The sequence below is a fragment of the Pteropus vampyrus genome, unplaced genomic scaffold (genome assembly GCF_000151845.1).
Source record: "Pteropus vampyrus isolate Shadow unplaced genomic scaffold, Pvam_2.0 Scaffold22, whole genome shotgun sequence".
Lineage (NCBI taxonomy): Eukaryota > Metazoa > Chordata > Mammalia > Chiroptera > Pteropodidae > Pteropus > Pteropus vampyrus.
This window is the reverse complement of record NW_011888803.1, coordinates 14650330-14657841: the sequence shown is the minus strand read 5'-3', so window position 1 is coordinate 14657841 and position 7512 is coordinate 14650330. Positions and strand designations below refer to the sequence as shown.

Genomic DNA, 7512 nt, shown 5'->3' with positions numbered 1-7512 from the left:
GGAAAGGAGCCTCGGAATCTGCACTATCAAGTTCGCCAGGTGATTCTTATGATCAGGCAAGTTTGAGAACATTGATATCAGGAAGGGGGTAAGCCTCCGAGGGTGGAGAAGGGAGCTTTAGAGAAGAATGGATACAGGAAAGTTTTGGAAAACAGCCTGAGAAGGAAGCAGGGAGAGGCAGGCCTGGTAAGAAGAGAGCTGTGGAGAGGGGTAAAGGTGAGGGCTAACATTTGGGTTATCGAGAAAAGATTTCCTGCCAGAGATCTCTACTATGAAAGAATTGTAGGAGACTCAATTTCTTAGTTGTGCTCTGGAACAACTAAGCATTGAATCATTTGTGGATCTGGGTTTGGATCCTCTCTCCTCTGAGGAGTGTCTGACCTATAAATAGTGGGATGGTTGAAACTTGGATCGACTCTCTTTCCTTTGACTGGCTTTTCTTTTCCTGTCCATCGTTTTATGCCCTCATTGTCTGGCTGTCATCCTGGCGGGTCCCAAGAGCAAATGGCTTGTACTTGTCCCAGTTTTAAACGTAGAGGTGCTTTATCACATTACCTCATCTCTGTTTCCAAACAGTGCCAATAGAAAGCTGACAGGAAGTAGTTTACGCCATCCCCCAAACTTTATGGGCTTAGATAATCCTCCTAGGACTATATTTTCGCCCCTTGGTGATTCACACAGACCATCTCAGGATCCTGGAGCTGGCACCAGACGAACATGTAAGGAGTTGACAGCCATCAATGTGATGTGACTTAGAAACATCAGGAACACCCCCTTCCCCAATCACCTGAAATTCCACAAGGAACCAAATGAATTTGAAGCAGCCAGGTGTGGAGGGAAAGAACTGAGTTTAGAATCCCTGTCAGATCTGTATTGCAGTCCTCTGATACTTTCTAGGCACGTGACCCTGGACAACTTAACTTCATAGAGCCTCAATTTCTTCATCTGTAAAGCAGAATGCCTCAGAGTGCTGCTGTGAGGATTAAACGGGTAAAGCGCACAGAGTGCCAATAGTAGGTGCTGGAACAACAGGCAGGGCCCATCACCATCGGTCACTATCAGCACTCCGTACTGAAAGCCCACAGCAAATGGAAGAGGGACAATAAAGGAGTGGGGAGGGAGAGTACAGGTGGTGAAGGTCCCTAGAGCTACTGTTGACTAGTTTCTATCCTCGACAGTTAACAAATCACCAGAGTCCATGTTTACAGAAGCACTTTACCTGACCTTTATTTTACCTTCGTTACCAAAGGTGGTAGCAGTATAATATTATTTCTGTATAAAGTGCCTCAAGGTCAGGATCTGCTGGCCCAGCACCTTCCATGTCGGGGGACATTCTAGATGTTCATTAACTGTATACTACGAATTAAGAAACAGAAACCACAAGTCTAATCATCTGTAGCAGTCTCCAAGAAAGGCCAGTATGACTCACTTCAGAATATTCAAGGATTATTCACTAATTTCCTTCCATATGGTGTGTTTGTCACCACCTGGTCACGCTGTGAGGAAAAGCTCCTCCAACGCCCTCAAATTCATAAGAGGTCACATGGGGAGCACTCAAGGGTGTGAACTTCCTGGAAATGCTGACAACTGAGTAGTGTGCCTCCCACTCCCATTTGGATGGTCCTTCGGTCCTTCGAGCAGGAGGTTGGGGCAGCAAGTGGTTTTAGCCCTTCTAAGCCTAGAAAAGGAAAAAGGGGTTTCTTTCTCCACTGGCTGGCCAAGGATGATGGGAATGACACTGGCACATTCCCCTGCAGTAAGATTGCAGAGTCAGGGCAAGGCTTCTCACACGAGTCACCTGGGAGGCTAGTTAAAATGTGGGTTTTGAGTCAGTCAGTTTGGGGTGAAACAGGTTTGGCATTTCTGATAAGCCCCCAGGGATGGCAAGGTTGCCACTCCCAGACCACTCTTGATAGGAAGAACTCGAGGGATAGGGAGCTTGGAATCGAGGCTTACACCTGTGTACCTGTCCGCGTGGTTTCCTGCCATGGGGGAAATGCAAGTGTATTTGGAGTCCCAGACTGTAGTCCCCAACCCACTAGAGACTCCTACCCACCCCCACTCCAAGTCTAAAACTTCATTCAAAAGTCCAGATCACAAATATCTGTTGAATGCCAGGCATGGAGTTAACCCAGCCAGCTAACTTCTTTTAAGTCATTTTCCTATTACATGTCATGCTCCAGCAATTCAACCCAAACTTTCCTGCTTACTCAGAAACAGGATTCACACTGCGGGGTGATGTAGGTAGTAGAATCAGGGAGTTCAGTCGAGAGGCTTCCAGATCGTAGCTATGTGAATTTGGCTGGTTACTCTGCCTCTTTTTTTCATCTATAAAATGGGCTTAATAACCTCCACCTCTCTGGGTTATGAGAAAATTAACTGAAATGCTGTGTGTAAAGTTCTTGGTCCAGTGCTGGTAAACATAGCTGTTTTTCAAATTTAGGCTGTGTTTCCTCCCCCAGAATCTCTGGTGCTCTGCCCTTCATTGTCGACACCTGTACCAGCAGTTCTAAGGGCAGTTGACTGTGTTCTTACTACCTGGTAGTCTCAGTACTGTCAACAGGGCCATTCGAAGGAGTTCCAAATGGTCACCACCCAAGAGAAATGCCCCACACCAACCACAACCACGCGCGTGCGTGCATGAGTGCGTGCGTGCGTGCGTGCGTGTGTGTGTGTGTGTGTGTGTTGGGGAGGGAGGAAAGGGCTAAATCGATGACCTTGCCCAGCCCAGCCCTCTGACTGGCTGTCCCAGCTGCCCTTGCACCAGAGTTTGAGGTGTGTGGCAAGCACTTCATGACTGATAAAGCGGTATCGCAGATTGTAAATAAATTATTTTTAAAATAAACTAATTTGCTTAGTTTAAACAGTTTAAACTAAACAGACACAAGATTGTCTATTATAATACCACTTTCATGTGTCTGCATTCCAAAAGGATATTTAAAATTTTATTTTAACTTCTTATCATGACATTTTTCAAGCCTACAGCAAAGTAGAGATAATAGTGTAACAAACTCCAGCTTTCACGATTATCTGTATTTTAGCAATCAAAGGCTGTTTGACTGACAGAAAAAGTTGTGGGATCACACCTTATGCCCCGGCACTCACATGGGAGTAAGTTATACAATGTTGATATCTTGTTGGAAAAAATGCTGAGAACTCTAGTTCTTTCTGATCCATTTCTTACTGATACCTCTTCTCTCTAGAGAATGATAATGACCCCTACTTGGCAGGGGTTGACTGAGCCTGAAAAGTAGGTGGCACAGTGAGAACCACACAAATGGACAATCCTTTCTTGGCTCCAGCTTGACCCCCAGTGTTCTTGAGTTGAAAATGAAGAAAGATTAGACAGAAGTAGGCAGCTGCTGAGCTGGGAGCAGTGAGCAAGTCTCCACTCTGGACCCTCCCACCACCTGCCTGCAGCCACCTGCCTGCTCAAGCCACCTGTCTCCTCCAGGATGACCATGTCCTGTTTCATAGAATGATGACTGCTGTAAAGATAGATACCACAAACAGCTAGAGATAAAGGGACAGAGTAATTGTTCTTGGGCTTTATGGGCCCCACTGGGGGGCGGGGGGGTGGCGAGGATGGGCGGGGCGGTCACACTTGTCTGTAAATTAGTTTAGCTCTGAAGTTCGGAGGAGGCCATTTTTTCCCCACTCAGAAACAGCATATGAATTGATGGAACATTCCTCCTAGCAACACTATTACTGCCATACTGTTATCACTTCTGAGTCACATTCTTTCTGAGAGGCTGCAGTCGCCACTTCCCAACAAGGATATACTGACCCCAACTCAAGCAGAGGGTGTCATGGAAAGTGTGGGATGTGGAATTAGAAAATCTAAATTTTAGTCTTGGCTGTTATTTAATGAGCTCAGTGACCTTAGGCAAATCCCTGAAACTCAGTACCCTCATTCTAAAAATAAGATGATGATATTTTATCCCAGAGTTATTTTAAAAAACTCATATAAATACTATAGATTTTATTTTCTTAATTGGACTGGCTTTAGGCAAAACTGTGAATAAGGTAAAGTTAGTTCAGCATTTTCCATTTTCTCGGTCCAAGCCAATTAATTCCCTCTTATTCCCGAGTCTCCCTTCTCCATTTACCTTTGAAGCACCAGATGCTGCCAGGCAGCTAACCAAGAAAACAACCAATTAAATTAGTACACACTAAAGGGCTGGTAATTTAATCTCAAAAGACGAAATAATCTATCTGTATCAAGTGCTCACTAAGTGTCTGGCACCAAACATATTTTGTGTAGTTCTCACAATGGCGTTATGAGGTATGTTACTATCATCCCCTATTTCACAGATGGGGCAACTGACCTACAAGTAAGACGCTTGTTAAGAGTCAGAAGCTAATCAGCAAAAACTGGAATTCAAATGCAGATCTGTCCAATTCTAAAACAGTGCTGTTGTTTAGTTATGTAAATCTTTTTTGAGGCACTGTAACCAAGTGATTAAGAAGAGCACGAAGTCTGAGTCAGATGGCCTGGGTTCAAAGCTCAACACCTTTACATATCATTGTGCAACCTGGGCAGAGACCGTATCCTCATCTATGAAAGGGGATAAGAATAGTTCCGCCTCATAAGATTATTGTTGGAATTAAGTGAGTTAATATACATAAAGCTCATAGTAAGCACTATGTAAATTATCCTTAATTATGAAAGCAATCGGTGCTCATTGAGAAAAATTTTAGAATAACATGAAGACAAAAGCAAAGTCCTCTCATGCTCACCTGTCAGTTTCACCTCTCAAACAGTTTTAATGGAGGAAATTCTTTCAGACATTTTGTACGTGTAGACACATAATCCCACACAAATATATATATTTGTTATTTTTTACATCAATGGGGCAACTTGCTTTTTTTTCACTTGCTTTCTTCACTTAGTAATATTTCACAGATACCTTTCTGTGTCAGTACCAAGAGAATGACCTCATTCTTATCAGCTGCGTGCTGCGTGCCATAGTATAGACATGCTCTAATTCAGTCATCCCTCCGCACATCAACGATGCAAGCAATGCGGTCACAAATATCTTAGTGTGTACAGGTGAGTGAGCTTTTCTGTTGGACAAATTCCTCGAAGCAGAATTACTGGGTAAAGAGCACATTTAGAGCTAGTGTTCTATTAGGTCGTCCATTAAGGATTAACATTGTTTTACAAAAAAAAAAAAAAGACTATAGAGAGAGGTCAATGCCTAACACAAAGGAATAAGAATAACCAGTTAATGATGACAATTTAAGCAATAACATTGCTAGGAAGATTTTAAGATAATGGGTGAGTCCTGCCCACATCTCACAAACCATTCTATTAGGCTGAAGTCTATTTGTCTGGAAGGCAAACTTTGCTCTCAAAGATTGAATGAGTACATCCACGCAAGCTGGGTTTTCTGTCAGTCTGGCTCCTCCTGTGTAAGGGAGCTGGTAGGCTTCATGTTCCCTTCATTTCCTCCAACTACCCAGGTTCCTTCTTCCACACTAGAACAGTGCCGGCATGGCTCACCTCCACCGGCCACCCTGGCAGCCTACAGTATCTACATTGAGCCCTTTCCTGTCAAAACTCAAGATTGCAGCCAAGTGGCCATTGCACTAGTTTTGCTACATTTGTTTGCTCTCTCTTCATTTCCATAGTAAAGCATTTTTTTTTCAAGACTCCTCCCTCTCTCTTATTTTCACCAGCATCAACAGTCTGTCCCCCAATACTTTTAATCCCTCCTTTTGCATTTTCACAGCACAGGGGACCTCTGCTGCAGCCAGTCTTTCTGTATCTGTGCTATGTTCTCCACAAGAATATAAGGTCCTGATGATGTACTCACCTTCTTATATCCTCGGGCTAGCAATGCTTTCCACAACGGGGCCTCGATGAATTAGTTTTTTAAGTGACATTTTTAATAATAAAATAATACATACTTACTGACAAAAAAGTAAATAAAAAGAACTGTGTAAATAAGGAAAACTAAAATCATCTGAATTCCATAATTAGCCAGAGACATTTGGAGCATTTCTTTCCAATTGCTGAATAAAGAAGCTAATTATGCATAGCTGGTCATCAGATTAAGAAAGTAACTGGGGAACAAGGGTCCAGAGTTTGGTGAGGGGAGCAAGTTCTGAAGCGGGTAGTTCAAATAGAGACCATAAGGTTGAGGTGCACCTTGTATAGAAAGTGAGCCTGTGTTGTCAAGAGCTCCATCTCTTTTTCATTCACTCGTTCATTAACTTAGTAGGTATTTATTGAGGATCTACCCAAGTGTAGCCTTGTAATGACTTCTCTTAGCAGATATGACAGTGAGTTTTAAGCCATCATATAGGCCTTTTGGAAGCTGACTTCCCTGCTTGGCGGACTGGGGATTCCTATGAGCAAGTCCATGGCTATCTCTTCACAGGGCAGGCCCCTAAAGTGTAAGGCTCCTGAAAATAACTGCAACATTTGCTGTTGTGGTCCATGTCAGAGCTGCCAGCCCTTTGCATCAGTGGTTTATTACATATTAACTTCAGGGAATTCTCTGTCTGCAATTGTTCAAGTTCAGATTTTCTGTTTGGTCTTCATTGATTATAGCTTAAACATCTGTGTTCCTTACTTGTTACCATTTAGGTCTGGGCAAACCTGGAATTTTAAAAGTTATTCTTCCTTGAAGTGCATTTTGCCCAGCTTCCTGATAACTAGTAATGTTATAGGGACTAAACAAATTACTTTGTGTCAGGAGGGGATCAACTTGAGGTTGAATGCTCCCTGACAAAGCCTCTTGTACTGCCTAAAAGTCATCAATTCCATGTCACTGGTTATGTTGTCCTTTCATAGATCCCTTTGGCTGAAGTGGCCCGGAGTTTTGCTGTTTAAACATTCATGTGGAAGCTGTCTATAGAGTTGAGGAAATTTGAATCCTAAAATTGTTTATAGCGCAGCCCACATCCATGGCATTATATTTATTTAGCATATAGGGACCCATAAGAAATAATACATAGAAGAAAGGACAAAGGGTCTAAAAGCCTGGAATTCATTCATTCATTCATTCATTCACTCATTCATTCAATAAATATGTGTTGACTGCCAATAATGTGCCAGACCCCAAAATAGGAACAAAACAAAAGCAAAACCAGACATGGATCTTAGAGGCTACAGAGCAACAGATGTTAAACAGGAATAAATGTGTAATTATAAACTGTGACAAATTATAAACACTGAAAGAAAAGAAGCTATAAGGCACATGTAACTGAGATATGACCTGTGCTGGGTTTCAGGGAAGGTTTCCCAGAGAATAGGACTTCTGAGCTGGGATTGGTTATTTACTTTCATGGTGCCTCAGTTTTCTCATTGGTAAAATGGGGATAATACCACTCTTTTAGACTCATAGAGACGTTGTGGGAAGAGTGATTATGTACATGAAAGGTTCTGAAAAATGCTCAGTGTACCTAAAAGTGAAGGTGTTGCTCTCCAGCCAGAGGCAGCTGTTCCCTGGTTTCTATATCTGTCATCAAGCCAGGCATTACTCAGGCACTTAAACTGCAGAC

The 7512-nt window shown here is 42.8% G+C and overlaps 1 protein-coding gene across 3 annotated transcripts in view; it reads left to right on the top strand.

Annotated features, from left to right (window-relative positions):
- Positions 1 to 7512, top strand: part of BCAR3 (BCAR3, NSP family adaptor protein) — a 203505-nt gene that overhangs the window by 82752 nt on the left and 113241 nt on the right. Inside the window, exon 1 of one of the 3 annotated variants that reach the window (XM_023528123.1) lies at positions 4912 to 5053. The exons of the other annotated variants lie outside the window; for them this stretch is intronic. The gene's annotated coding sequence lies outside the window, so the exon portion shown is untranslated. Of the gene's footprint in view, positions 1 to 4911; positions 5054 to 7512 lie in introns of those variants that run through there. 3 annotated transcript variants of the gene reach the window in all.